Source organism: Solanum stenotomum, chromosome 2 (genome assembly GCF_019186545.1).
Source record: "Solanum stenotomum isolate F172 chromosome 2, ASM1918654v1, whole genome shotgun sequence".
In the NCBI taxonomy this organism is placed as follows: domain Eukaryota; kingdom Viridiplantae; phylum Streptophyta; class Magnoliopsida; order Solanales; family Solanaceae; genus Solanum; species Solanum stenotomum.
Window position 1 is genome coordinate 41,749,946 of NC_064283.1, and position 16,173 is coordinate 41,766,118.

A 16,173-nucleotide genomic window follows, 5' to 3' on the forward strand; every position below is an offset into this window, starting at 1 on the left:
ATCATGCTTCGTTCTGTATCATGCTTCTACACACACAATCCTAAGACATGCCGGTTCAACAAAAATTAAAAAGTCTCTTGGGGCAAAAGAACACAGGCAAGAAAACCCCAAGAGAGGATACATGAGTTGGGTTACTCAGGCTTCACCCTATCACTCACGATCCATTTACCCCACCCCAACAAAAATAGATGCAATTTTCCACAATGCATACATAGATAGTAAAAGTGAATGGATTTGAGTGAAGCAAACCTGTGGCGCAAAGCGCCGGCAAATCATCAACAAGCAGGGGGATCCGGTTTCCCGGAGCCCTCTGGAACATCAGTGGGGGCACCCTCAGTAGTGCCCACCTCAGCACTCCTAGCACCCTCAGTAGTGCGCTCTATCAAACGCTCCGCACCATCAGTGGTGCTCGCGATGCCTCTCAAAATAGGCTGATCCTCTGCAACCGGGGCAGAGCTCGATGCCCCTACAACTTTCTCAAGCACCCTCTGCTGGCGCAACTCTTCATCTGCAATCGAGGCCCTCCTAGCCTCCTTCTCCTGCCGACGCTGTCTTTACTAAGCTTTCTCTTCCTTCGTGCGATGAGAGCGGTGCCGCTTGCCCTTGGCATGTGTCAGTGCAAGCCCCTCCTCGGCGATGCCACTGAATAGAGCATCTAGCACTGTATCATCAGCCAGTGCAGTAGGGGTAGCCGGAGTCTCAACTGAAGGTGCAGCAATAATGGCATCCACATCAGTCCGGAGGCTGGCTAGGTCGGCCTGGAGAGTAGATAAGTCTATGGCCGGAACTGATCGCTCGAGGACTCGCAACTCAAAAGCGTCAAGCCGCTTATTAACCGCCAGGACCTTACGGTCCATCATCCCCTCCATCCTGCGCTCCAATCTAGCCTCAGACTCGGCAATTAACTTTTGCATCTAAGGCTGGATGTGTTGCAACAGTGTGGCCATCTGCGCCTCTAACTTTTGTACTCTGGCCATCGGGACAACCGTCGCTCCTAACGGTGGTGTAGACAGGGAAGAACTAGGGGCAACACTAGCTGCCTCAGGAGAGGAGCCTGGGACAGTGTCGGTGTGGTCTGGGATAATGGGGTCACCGCCCTGTGCCTGCCCCATAGTGTCTGCAAGATCGGAGCTCAAGGGGGGTACCTCAATCTGGGGCTCTCTGCGAGGTGCTGCCACATTCGCGTCATCCCGAATAAGGCCGATGTCCAATGCTCCTGTAGGGTGGACTACCCTGTCAAAATGCCAGATCGGCACTCCAGAGTTCCTACACAAGTGAAATATTAGACAGGGGAAAGGGTAAGTAGTGGAGGTCCTGAAAGCTTTCTCGTGGATCTCTGCCAGCAGCATTCGGGCAAAGTCGATCTCTACTCCCGCCACTAATGCATCAACCATCACCACTCTGTCCCAAGTGACCTGATTGTCAGCTTTTGTGGGCGACACTCTGTTGCGTACCAATAGCCAGAAGAATTTTGCTACGAAGTTCAATGTGGCCTTCCGGATGCCCAACCGTGGAGCAGCGACCCATTCTACACGCTCGCCATCTGCAGCAATGTACCTGGCAGCCATAGTATCACAGCCTCTCGCTGCTCAGAATTCCTCTGGAAAGTGCCACTCCGCACGATGTCCCAGCGGTAATCAAATTCCGATGTGTTAGGAGACCAAGAGTGGCCCGTGGTAGGACCATAGAGAAACCGGCTAATGGTGGCGGGTGATATATCCACCGGACACCCTCGAACCAAGGTGGAAGTGAGCGGGGCCTGCGCTAGTGGCTTTGACCGCTTGGAAATGGACCCGCGGAGAGTGGCAGCATAGGAAGCATAGAACTCCCGGACAATCTCCTCGCTATATGTCCCTGGGTCTCGAGCCATCCAGTCACACTTGTGAAGTTTGAAAAGCCGGTGAATATCTGGCACAGTATGCAAGCTCCCCGTGAGGACTCTGCGCTCCTCTTGTATTAATCGGGCCATTTTCTGTTTGTCATTCACCATCTTTGCATCCCTATAGATTTTCCATTAACCCTCGACACACCACCTATTCAACTCCCTTGCTACCGGAGCGGGTTCATCATTCCTAGGTGCAGGAATGGCCTCTGAACTAGTTGCCTCATCAGACGAGGCTGCTTGGTCATTTTCTCCAGAACCTGTGGACGATTTGGCGTTGGACCCTGTAGCATGGACAGACTCTGATTGTGATGATTGGGAGCCTGAGGCATGAGTAGACTCGGAGCCGGACACAGGACCCTCCGAACTGGAAGCAGCCCCAGTTGGTGACCCGATCAGTGTGTGCTCCTCATCAGACTGGGAGACAGTGACTACGTCGGGGATCACCTTCCGGGGGTGCTCCTGGGTGTTGCGCGAGAGGCCCTAGGGTTCAGAGGCACATATGCGGGGTCAGAGTCGTTCTCGATGTCCTCATCAATCAACTGGAAGCTAGGGGCAACCGATTTGGACTTGCCCCGTTTCGAGTAGGTGACCATCTTCTTGGGTGCCATCGTACCTGCAGGAACATCATTAGTGCCAAAACTAACCATATGGAACAAAAGGACTCATATAGAGTTGGTGAGAACCCAGACTATGTCCAAAAAAAATTTTGACAGATGCTACAAAAGTCATCCACGGAGGAGACCTACGGTCCGTAGACTGATCTACGGTCCATGGATCAGGGTGCCTGAAATATAGGTCGTAGATGAAAACCACGGAAGTACAGAATGGTCCGTAGATAGATCTACGGACCGTAGTCGACATCCGTGGTTTTACACTTGGTGAAAATTTGCAGGTGCATCAAATGACGAACCCCATCTACGGTTCGTAGATGGATCTACGGTCCGTAGACGGGGTATCATGGACGCAAACAGTACCAGGTATCATACATTTTTCGCTTTTGGTTTCAATATTAACATAACCTAATCATTTCAATATTAACATAACCTAATCATGCATATACACAATTGAAATATGCTAGTTCATCATTCTTAAGATTCCTACCGATTATTATACCCAACAATTTAGACTAGATGTGGAACCCTAAGTTGAAACTAGCACGTAGTATTTACGATCACATAAACTCACATCACATTTAAAGCTATACAATCACTATCTATCATTCCAAGGGCATTGTACTATTCAAGTTTATCATGCAATTTCATCTAACAATTACCCAAGGTCAAGACCCACTCCCGACCCTCTATATTCAATCTATGAATTGAAATTCAAAGTGAAGAGAAAGTCTATTACCTTACAAGCAACAAGGAGTGGGGTGATTGCGTGATGGTACTATGATTTAGCAGGACCAAGGAGTCACCTTTTCTTCACAGACCAAACACCGGACCCTTTATTATTTCTAGCCAACACTAAAAACTAAAATACTGAAACCCCTACCTACATTGATACAAAAATGCAAGTAATCAAAGAAAGCTAAACTACATAATATAAAACAGAACCCTATTGTGGGCTAGATTTTACATCTTGGGTTGCCTCCCAAGCAGCGCTTGATTTAACGTCGCGGCACGACGCAGGTATCTTGATTATTCAGACTTCATCAAGATTGCAGGCCTCAATCACTTCTTGCACAGTTTCAGCATTTCCCAAATAGATCTTTATCCTTTGCCCGTTCACCAAGAACCTTTTTCCATCCTTATTTTCAAGCTCAACCGCTCCATGTGAGAGCACTTTTGTGAGCAAAAATGGCCCAGTCCACTTGGACTTGAGCTTGCCTGGAAACAAGCGCAACCTGGAGTTGAATAGCAGCACACGATCGCCAACCACAAATTCTCGCTTTTCAATTCTTTGATCATGATACTTCTTCATCTTCTCTTTGTATAAGGCCGAACTCTCATAAGCTTTTAGGCGAAACTCATCAAGCACGTTCAGGTCGTTCAACCTTTGATTAGATGCAGTGCCCCAGTCCAGATTTAACTTCTTCATTGCCCACATAGCTTTGTGCTCTAACTCTACTGGTAAATGACAAGACTTCCCATATACAAGTTGGTAAGGCGACATACCTATGGGGGTCTTGTATGCAGTGCGATATGCCCATAGAGCATCATCAAGCTTTCTTGACCAATCAGTTCGATTGGCGTTCACAGTCTTCGCCAATATCTGCTTTATTTCTCTGTTGGACACCTCAACTTGACCGCTAGTCTGTGGATGATAAGGAGTGGCTACATTATGACGGACACCATATTTCTCAAGTAGTGTTTTAAACAACTTGTTACAAAAGTGAGAGCCTCCATCGCTAATAACAGCCCTTGGTGTACCAAATCTGGAGAAGATATTCTTTTTCAAGAATGCGGTGACACTTTTACCTTCGTTGTTGGGAAGTGCTACTGCTTCCACCCACTTCGATACATAATCAACCGCGACCAGAATATACTTCATCCCATATGAACTCACAAATGGGCCCATGAAATCAATGCCCCATACATCAAACAATTCGATCACCAATATGGGATTCATAGGGAGCTCTTGCCTCTTTGAAATCCCTCCATCTCTTTGGCACCGATCACAAGACTTGGCGAAATCATGAGCATCTTGGTGGATGGTAGGCCAATAGTACCCACACTGCAAAATCTTATGTGCAGTCCGAATACCACTATGATGCCCACCAACGGGTGATGAATGGCATGCTTCAAGTACACTCAGCATTTCAACCTCAGGCACACAGCGACGAATAATCCCATCAGCACAACTACGATACAAATAAGGTTCATCCCAAAAGAATTTCTTCACATCATGCATAAATTTCTTTCTTTGGTGAAAAGACAAATCGGGTGGCACAATGTCGCTTGCCAAATAATTAGCAAAGTCTGCGAACCAAGGAATCAAATCATTAGAAGCAGCCAATACCTGTTCATCTGGAAAAGCATCATTAATTTCAGCCCTATCTCCAAGCTTTAGCATGGCCTCTTCCTCTAATCTGGACAAGTGGTCGGCAACTTGATTTTCGGTTCCCTTTCTATCTTTTACCACAAAATCAAACTCTTGCAGCAACAATACCCATCTAATCAATCGTGGTTTTGCATCCTTTTTCGCCATCAAATACCTCAATGCAGAATGGTCAGTATGCACGATGACCTTAGTACCAAGCAAGTAGGAACGAAATTTTTCGAATGCAAAAACCACTGCAAGAAGTTCTTGTTCGGTCACTGTATAATTCTTCTGGGCCACATTCAGAGCTTTGCTAGCATAGTAAATGGGGTGAAGAATTTTCTCACGCCTTTGACCCAATACTACACCAAGCGCCACTCCACTCGCATCACACATTACCTCAAACGGTTGTTCCCAATCTGGTGAAATAATGATAGGTGCTGTAACCAACTTTTCCTTCAACTCTCCAAATGCTCTAAGACAAGCATCATCAAAGCAGAACTTATTCTCCTTCTCGAGCAGTTTGCACAAGGGATGTGCAATTTTTGAGAAATCTTTGATGAATCTCCTATAAAAACCTGCATGCCCAAGAAAACTTCTAACACCTTTTACAGAGATAGGTGGTGGAAGCTTTTCTATTACCTCGACTTTAGCTCTATCAACCTCAATACCTTTCTCTGAAATTCGATGACCCAACACTATACCTTCTTTTACCATGAAATGACATTTCTCCCAATTCAGCACCAAGTTGCAGTCTTCACATCTTTTGAGCACCTCGGCCAGATGTTTTAGACAGTGATCAAACGAATCACCTACCACTGAAAAATCATCCATGAACACCTCAATAGTGTCCTCCACCATATCAGAAAATATCGACATCATACATCTCTGGAAGGTCGCTGGAGCATTGCACAATCCGAAGGGCATTCGTTTGAACGCAAAAGTCCCATATGGGCAAGTGAAGGTGGTCTTCTCTTGGTCTTCTGGAGCTATAGAAATTTGATTGTAGCCCGAATACCCATCAAGAAAACAATACCAACCCTTGCCTGCAAGTCTATCTAACATCTGATCCATGAATGGCATAGGGAAGTGGTCTTTCTCGGTCCACGCATTCAACTTCCGGTAATCCATGCAAACCCTCCATCCAGTGACAGGCCTCATTGGAACAAGCTCATTTCTTTCATTTGGAACCACAGTCATACCACCTTTTTTAGGTACACATTGCACAGGACACACCCAATTACTATCTGAGATGGGATAAATAACTCCCGCATCCAGCCATTTGATGATCTCCTTTTTGACTACCTCTTGCATAGGTGGATTTAATCTTCTCTGGTGCTCAACACTGGGCTTATGATCTGGTATGAGTTGGATTTTGTGAGAACAGATACCGGGGGGGATCCCAATAATATCTGCAATAGTCCACCCAATCGCTCGCTTGAACTTCTTTAATACAGTCACCAAACACTCTACTTGCCTTGCATTCAAATCTGCTGCAATGATGACCGGCAAAGTATTCTCTTCGCCTAAATATACATACCTCAAGTGCGGTGGTAGAGCTTTAAGCTCCAATTTCGGTGCCTCCACAATAGATGGTCTTGTGGGTGGGGACTCGCGATTCTTCATGTCTAGCTCATACTTCTTTGGTTTGGACCGGTATTCACACTTATCAAGTGCGGCTACCAACTCATCATATTCTTCAATACCATCACTACCAAAATTCATCATGACTGCTGCTAGTGCCTCAACACCTAATCGCTCTTCAATTTGCACTTCTGACCCACTCTCCACTCTGTAAGTTATAGCAGATACTGTTTGTAGCTCACCATTCTGCTTCATGGATCTACAGATATTGAAAGTTGCTTCTTCATTGTTCAGTCTGAACTTCATCTGTCCCTTTTCCATATCAACCAACGCACGCCCTGTGGCAAGAAATGGTCTCCCAAGGATGATGGGAACCTCAAAATCAACCTCACAGTCAAGGATCACAAAATCCGCCGGAAAGATGAAAGACTCTACTTTCACTAGCACATCATGGAGCACACCTATGGGCCTCTTCACAGTCCGATCAGCCATCAGTAACCGCATTGCAGTGGGCTTTGGATCCCCTAGACCCAACTTCTTGTAAATAGATAAAGGCATGAGGTTGATGCTAGCACCAAGATCACACAATGCCTTAGCAAAGTGTAATAACCCTATAGTACATGGGATCGTGAAAGCACCAGGGTCTTCCTTCTTCTGCACCAGAGATCTTGTAGCAATAGCACTACAATGCTGCAATCTATCATCATCTTCAAAACTCACAGACCTTTTCTTTGTCACCATATCTTTCATGAATTTTGCATATCCAGGCATTTGCTCCAAGGCTTCTATCAAAGGGACATTGATAGAAAGCTGCTTCAACATAGTGATAAATCTGCGATATTTCCCATCTTCAGTCTTCTTCACTAACCTTTGAGGAAAAGGTGGTGGAGGTCTAGGTATGGGAACCACTTTCTGAGGTACCTCCACTTCTTGTTCTGTCACAACCTCTGACTTCTCTCTAACTTTCACCACATCATCTTCTTTTCTATTCTCAACTTCTACCATAGACGGCATAGGTGGATCTACGGTTTGCTTGCCTCCTCGAGTGGTAATTGCCATACAATGCCCATCATTCTTTGGATTCTGGATGGTGTTGCTAGGAAGAGTGCCAGGTTGACGCGGGTTCACTGTAGTAGACAACTGCGTCATCTGCTGCTCTAGATGCTTTATTGACACTGCATGGGCATCAACCTTTTGACCAATACCAGATAAGTCGTTTCTCATCTCCTTCACATTCTCATCAGTGGCATCAAACCTTCTCATCATCTTCTGCAGCATATCTTCAATACGCGTCATATTACCTCCAACTTCCCTAGCACCACATTCCCGATTTTGAGGGGGAACATAGGGTCCAACCCGATCGTTTCTGTTGCCATAGTTGTTCCTGTTGTAGTTGTTGTCGCGATTGAAGTTCCCATCTCGGACATAGTGACCCTCTCGGTTGTAATTTCCATAGTTCCGACCTTGGTTCCCTTGACCTTGGCGCCAATTTTCCGTGTTGGATCCTTGGGCGTTTGGTCGGAAACCCCCCGTCTGATCATTCACCGCATAAGTGTCCTCTTCATAGTAACACTCCTCAACTGGTGGTGGAGTTCTAGTTAAGTAATTTACAGCATTTACCTTTTCTGCTCCTCCACTCACATGCTTCAATACCAACCCCAACTCTGTCCTCATCTGAGCCATCTCCTCACGAATATCATCTGCAGAGTTAACAGTAGCATTATGAACAGCAAATGTGTTTCTCCCAGTATCTGACCTTCTAGTGCTCCACGCTTTATTGTTGCGAGAGATCCTCTCCAATTTTTCAGCAATCTGTGCGTATGTACAATCACCATATGAACCTCCAGCAATAGTGTCAAGTACTGCTTTATTGTTATCATCCTGTCCTCGATAGAAATATTCCTTCAGTGACTCATCATCAATACGGTGATTTGGGACACTTCTTACGAAAGCAGTGAATCTGTCCCACGAGCTACTCACAGACTCTCCAGGTAATGCCACAAAATTGTTGACCCGATCTTTGTGATTGAGCTTCTTAGATACTGGATAGTACTTTGCTTTAAATACCTCTGCTAGTTGGTCCCATGTGAAAATTGAGTTATAAGGAAGCTCAGTGAACCATACTGCAGCATCGCCTGTCAGTGACAGAGGGAACACTCGTAACCCAATGACGTTCATATCCAAGTCTGGTCTGCCTACACAACTTTTGCAAACCACCCTGAGCTTGGCTAAGTGAGCATGTGGATCCTCCGATGGCGATCCTGAAAATAAGCCTCTTGCTGTAAGCATCTGCATCAAACTACTAGTCACCACAAATGTGTGCCCTGGAGGTAGAGGAGGTAGGACGATGGGTCCATCGGAATCTGCTATGTCGACGTTGCCCCGATAGTTGTCATGGTGTTGTGGGCCTGGTGGACCATGCACTCTCACTGCATCTCCCAATTGATTTTCAGCTAGACCCCGGTTTTCCCCACCAACTACTCTTGGCTGCTGTAACTCAACTGCTTCATCTAGATTTCCTCCGATAGGATGAACTGGAAGTCCTTGATTGTTCATTCTTCGCAAAGTTCTGTTCAACTCTGGATCGTACGGAGTAAGTGGTTCGCCTTGGCTCCGTGTACTTGGCATACACTAGAGTCTGAACCTGAGAGAGACAAAAACAAAGAAAAAAATAAAATTAGGAAATATTTGACTAACGTTCAATATTGTAGTTAAAACTAAATCTAAAAGCCAGTTTCCCCGGCAGCGGCGCCAAAATTTGATACGCTCAAATTACACCTCCTTTCAGAAGCATAAGCGATCGTTATCAAGTAAAGAACCCAACTTGTAGGTTGGGATCGATCCCACGAGGAAAATGGTTTAGACTTTACTTTTAACCGACAACTATATTCGATTAGTCAAATTATTTCCAGAAACAGGTAATAAAAAGGGGGGTTTGTGCTTGTGTAAAACAAATAGTAATAAGTAATATTGTAATCAATAATTAAACTCAACTTTGGTTGTTATCAAGATAAGAGAAATAACTAGGGTATACGTGTTCCCCATAATCTCATAACGCAGTAATCCTAGTAATAGCAATCCTTTTCTAGTGTATTACATGCAAAGTGATAAGTTAGGTATCTCTAAATCCTTGGTCCGGCATCTAGAGAATTTCACCCCGCACCTTGGTCCGGCTACGTGTGTATAATTTACTAACCCTTACCTTTACCTCATATTAGACATCATAATCGATGTTTGGCTTAGTTATTACTTCGCACCAATCGACACTAGCCTATTAGATAGTATCACACTAAATCTATGTTGATAATTCTTTTCTTGTTAATTACCTCCTTGGTCCGGCAAGTAGTAACAAGGCGAGTTCTAACGTTGGCCACCGTTAAAAAGACTTCTAAACGAAAGAATTATCAATGCATGCAAAATACTAGTCAAGAATTGCTTATTTACTATTCATACTTTGTTAATTGATCATGGTTCCCACAACCCTAGTTGTGGATTTAGTTACTCATATTAGCAAGAACATAATTCATAATTGTAGATGGAGAAATCATGAACTTACGTAAAGAGAATAATAAACCTAGAAAATTAACTTGAATTGCAAAGCCAAAATCTTCAAAATGAACTTGGGAAATCAATAATTGCTAGGGTTGCAAATTAATCTCCAAAGTTACAAAGCAAAAATAGAATAATAGTGTCTAACCTTTAAAAACGAGGTTTACATGTCCTATTTATAGAAAACAAATCCTAAATAAAAAAGGAAACAAATTAAGGTCCGTAAGCCCTTTCCGTCACTCGAGACTTAGAAAATATTTCAGCATCCAACAATCAGCTTCTCTGAAGCAAATGACGGACCAGCAGCACGGACCGTTGATAGACCTACGGTCCATCAATCCCTTCCGTAGCTCCATACTTAGCATCTTCAAAAATCAGGTACTGGAACCCTCGCAGTCTCACTCTACGGATCAATAGTACGGTCCGTAGATCAATCTACAGACCGTCAATGGGCACCGTGGTTCTACACTTGGTCAGATTTCCCTGATTTGTCCTCAACACATTCCTGCTGATCTACGGTCATCACCTACGGACCGTGAATGGACCTACGGTCCGTAGATGACCTCCGTGGATGCCTTTTTCTGCATTTCCTTCAGCTGTCTCTAAACTTCCGCGCCTGAACACCTTTCCTGCAAAACATGATAAAATACATAAAAACCAATATAAGAAGGCCCTAGACACACACAACTTTTAAGTGAAATGTATTAGAAATACCGTAAACTCATGGTCTATCAGTAATGTAGGCTAGGGGATGGGTAGGAAAACTATATAATAGTGACTTTTACTTCTTTAAGCACTTTGCACTTTAAGACTTTATCACACATTATTTTCTTCTCTTTATTTTTAGTCCTCTCTTCAACAATTAGTTCACAAGTAATTCTCATCATCTCAAGAATGATTCAATCTTTTTTTTTTGCATCATTTTTTTGTAAGTTTTCCTTCATAATAGCCACCCTCAACTTACATATTTTACATGCATTAAGGTGCACGATGTCTTTGGAAGGATCAGGGCCATCATCAAGGTAATTTTTTTTTTCATGTCATATTCTTTCAAAGAGGGCTTTCAAGCACTTTGTAGCTATCATTGATTACCTTTTCACTCAACCATCCATTTTTCTCAGAATTGATAATTAGAATAAGTCTATGCTATAATGCTCAAGGAAACAAGGTGCAAAAACTAGGGATTCAACAAAATAGTCAAGGGCAAAATTGGCTACCAACAAAAGGCTACAGGCTCAAAAGGGCTAACTAGTGATAAAATATCTGAAAAGGCTAAAATTTACCAGAAAAATCAAAGAAAGCCTATTATCATCTCCTATACAAAACATCACTTTTTATTTTGCTTCAATAATATGCAAGGCAAGTTCTAAACTAAGATGCAAAACATGGAATAAACAATTTCTCACCCCACATTGCACAAGTATCAATTAAGATGGATCAATTCCACTTCTAAGAGAGACACAATCATAACAAACTACAAAATAAAATAAGCAATATACAAAGTCACAACCATGAGCTTAGATGTCAAAGAGTCTGCATTTTCTTTAATCAAGCATTCAGAAGAAAGTACTACTAAAAAATTAGGCCTAAATAGCAAGTATCACACAACTCAAAAGGGCCTTTTCTTTTCTCTAAAAAAAATTAAAAGAAAATTTATTCCTAAAAAATAAAGACACTCGGTTCAAAAGGACTATCCTCAGAAAAAGAACCGAAAACAAAAGCCAAGGAACCCATCCTAAAAAAAAGACTCAAGAAAACAATCAAGACAAGGAATTCATTCTTTCACCCAACACTTAAAAATATTTTATGTCCCCAAAGCATCTAATAAAATTTAATACAAGGGTTAGTAAAACTCCCTGAAGCCTTATGGCCTAGCTAGTAGCATGTTCTCTTTATTTTCATCAAGGGTTGAACACACCCCACACTTAAGCTCAAATATGCTCCTTTGCTTCAACATTTTTTTTTGGGTACTCAAACTTCCCCTAATCGCAAAAAACAAGACAATAAAAAGTGACACTAATAAAATAACAATAAAGTAAGAAGTTACACTACTAATTGGGCTATCTCCCAATAAGCGCTTAATTTAATGTCGCGGCACGACGCATACATCTTAGTTACTAAGATTCCATCTCCTTGATCCTCTCCGATTGGATTATTGCGTACTACTTGATTAGCCGTTTTCCTCAAAGTTTTTCTCAATTCAAGATCGTAGGTGATGCTTATCGTGACCAATGACACTATCCTATGGTATGAGTGTCTACGATCGTCGATAATACAGTAACCCAACCAAGGGTTGGGGTTGTGTCCCAAAGGAGTGATTTTGAGAATTGATAGAAAAATAAAATTACATTCTAACTAGTCGTAGCTAAAGATATTAACGAACAAAAACACAGTAAATTAAAGGGAGGTGACACGAAAGTGTCAAATATCAAATGGGGGTTTTGTCACAAATAGTAAAACGGTAAAATAAATAAGATCAAGTATGGGGAAGGTTCTTGGGATATGACAGCAATACAAGTTGAGATAAATCGTTAGGTACATGCTTTCAATAGGAAATTTGTAAGACAATAGTGACTAGTCTAAGCTTTAAATGGAAATAAGTTCCCTCTCAGGCAACTTACCCCGTCTCAAATGCGTTCCTTTTGGACACCCATTTGCCGCATGAAGACCAGCCTACTCCTTACCCCACTCTCTCTCGAGATGAGTTTTAGAATATGGGACTACGGCTCACCCTCTCGGGCTGAACCTCAAGTCGACCCACTACTTAGGCCATCGGTTTAGTGGTTTTGGTTTCGCGATCTCCCTCTCGGGTAAGCCAAAAACACATACATGGCTTTGTGTTTGCAACTACAAACCCTTTAGATTAAACTACAACCACTAGGTGAAATCACCATTAAAATACATCTAACCAATCAGCAAGCAAGACCGAACAAGAATATCAACCCATATTTGCTAAATCACACCCCAAGAATGGGGTTTTTAGCCACACATCAAGAAATAAGAAATTATACCTAACAAGATAACGAAATCAACTGGGTGTAAGAAATTAAACCTTGAATTAAGCTACAGAAGAAGAATAAAGAAGACCTACTTCCAACTCGGGGAAGATGAACTCCTTTCTTCAAGTCTCCACAAAACCCTCTCCAAACTTGAGAGAAAAATACAGAAAAATACTATAGACTAACAATAATATTTATTCTAAAATGTTCCACACTAAGACTACAACTCTAAATAGTATTTATAGTTTTCACAGATTGTGCTGTGGAGGATCGTTCGATGACGTTAGTCGAGATCGCGGATGTACTCGGAGATTCACCCTTTAATTAGCTTATCACCTTTAGTGTCTTGCCTTTAGCATCCTCATATTCTGGATCATTGGGTGGTACAGTACCGCTTCGCCGAACTAATCGGTGACTCGCCGACTGCTCCTTTTCTCTCCTTTCGATCCACTTCCTTCAAGGCTTCGTGTACTGGAACAAAGGGGGGTGCAAGTCAATTCGGGAACGCACCAAGTTGGACTCGGTTATCCGCAGACTTTCATTTCTTGTTCTTTTCAGCCTCATTTTGCTCCGTTTTGCGCCTAAGTGTCCATGTTTCCAGTAAATCTTCTAATACCTGAATCTTAATCATTTTAATCAGGTATTGAAATAAATCAAGCATTCGAGGACACTGTTTGTATTAATATAAAGCCCTAAATGAGTCTAATTTGTGGACTCATCAACACCCCCAACTTAAAGTTTTGCTTTTCCTCAAGCAAACTTAAGTTCAGCAGTTCGAATATGGTGCCTCAAACAGTGCTACACAAGACTAAATCATGAATGCACACAACAAGACTCAATTTACTTATGCAAGGATCACTTGTGTACTCAAAGATTCAAATTATGATACACCATTACCAAAGATTCTCATGCTCGCAATACTTGCTACTTGTGCAAGTTCAAGCTCAACAAAAGTATCGAAATGCCCTCACGTAAAGAATGATTCCATATTCACACACAGATATGAGTCAATTTAAGATCAGGAATCATATACAACGCTCACACTCAAAAAAAGGAATACAATGCATGTTTTCACCCATAGGTTTGCCCTTATTTTCCAATTGACTTTTGATCCAGCTTACTCAAGATCAAAAAGGTCTTTCTAAGGCTTGTAATGGGTTTGAGTGCAAGGGTATGGTCATTCAGGCTCAGTGACTCTTTCCTCGTGAGTTTTGGTATTCTCAAGGCATTCCCTTCTTTTCCTTTATCAATTCTTTTCTAGTGCTTCTAAGTCATCCTTTTATTCATTTCCCATGAATTGCTTGGTATCCCAATATCCTTTGTGCTTAAATACACCAATTTCTTTTTCATTCATTTTTTTAAGAGGGTTCCAATGTTCTGCAACATCATGGGTTAAGGGGCACTTCTTATTGCACCTCTTGACTTCTCCTTTTCCTTTTCATCATACCCCCAACTTGGGCTTTTTGTCCTAAGTTGGCTATTCACTAAACCACAATTCAAGAGGATTATAGGTAGCGGATCAAGCAAGGTCTAGGGTTTATCAAGGTTTTTCAAAAAAAAAAGGTAAGGTTCAAGGAGTGTTCAGGAGAGTTTCACACGCTCACGGGTAGGCCACAAAAAGAGGTATATGTTAAATTGGTTCACACTCTTCAAAAGTTGCCTAAGATCAGCTCAAGAGTACACCTTTCTAAATCAATCAGACTAACGGGGAAAATTCTAGGTTTGTTCATGCATGGTTCACAGTATGCTAATCACACAAGGCATCGATACTTCAGTCAAACAAGACTAGACATGTTCGCTAGTGTGCAATGATCCTCACAAAAAAATCAATTCGATAAATGGCTAGTCACAACGAGATGCAAAGAGTGCACATCCACAGAAAAGCAGTATTTAAAACACAAATTAAAGGCGACAACCCAAATATGTACAGAACAAAACATGAATGTCAACACAAAAGGTGTGGGCCTCACCCCACCACAAATAAAGAGCGTTTGTCCTCAAAGGAAAGTAATAAGTATCCAAAAGTACATGCTAGTAATTAAGAGAGAAGGGTAGAGAAAGGTCCTGTCTATGCCATTTCTCTATCTACTGGGGCATCAATGCCCGATGTATCTTCCTGAAGTAAAACAATGATCTTGAGCTACTCTGAAGGCATGTATTGCATTAACTAAACTTCGATCACATGGGTGCATATTAAGGTCAAAAGGAATTCGTCTCTTTTCCCCAGCCTCCTTGGTGTACTTCCTTTGTCTGGCTACCTCTGCTCTTTTTTCATCTTTTCTAGATTCTCGTGCCCTTATGTGCCTTGGTGGATCATCTCTCCCTGTGATTTTTGGTCTAGCCATTTCTGCAAAAACTTTGAGGATAAGTTAAATATAGATTCACATAGGAGCAAAAATAGTGTTTCTAGGTGTGGAATTTCTCAGCTAAGCTGCCAAGCTAATCATTGAAATTGATGTACAAATGATACAAGGGCGCAGGCAAAAGGCGAACAAATGCTCTCTCGGCGAGTCACCGAGTGTATTGTGCGAATCAAACTGACCATCGAGAGTCACAGGTCTATTAGTACATAAAACACGCAGTTAAGAGTGAAATAGAGCTAGTAGGCGAACCGCTAAGCAGTTCGGTAGACTTTGTTCACCTCGCCTATCAACTCAATGTGTCCATTATCAACCCAGCATTTTGAATCTCTCCTAGCAACCCCAGATAATATATCTTACGCGCACACAACTCAATTTCAACGAAAACACATAGAAACTTCTATTCCCATCATGTAACAATCCAACTCAAAGCATAGCTAAGTGGGAATTCCTCGAATAATGCACTAGGTGCCACATTATAATAAAAAATATATGTAATTCCAATAACGTAGAGACTCAGTTGAGGTTTAACACTTTCATCATTATGCAAATGAGTACAATTATAATATTTTTAAACGCGAGGTTTAGACTACCAACCTTAGATGCTGAATAGATGCTAACGAAGTGCGAGGCAGCAATGCAATCCGGATCCGCGCACAAATCAATGAACCACAATATTCCAAAAGTGCAAGAAATATAAAACTATGGTGCAGGTGTGAGTTTGGTAGGATGAAGAAATAAGAGAAAGTGAGTGAAATAGAACTTTTAAACCTGTGGTCTGCAAAAACCGTATAGTTCCCGCCCGTTCAGCGAT

The 16,173-nt window shown here is 42.4% G+C and overlaps 1 pseudogene; it reads right to left on the bottom strand.

The window, feature by feature from the left end:
* Positions 1–557: 557 nt before the first annotated feature.
* On the bottom strand, positions 558–15,344 carry LOC125855987 (uncharacterized; annotated as a pseudogene).
* Between the last annotated feature and the right edge of the window lie 829 nt (positions 15,345–16,173).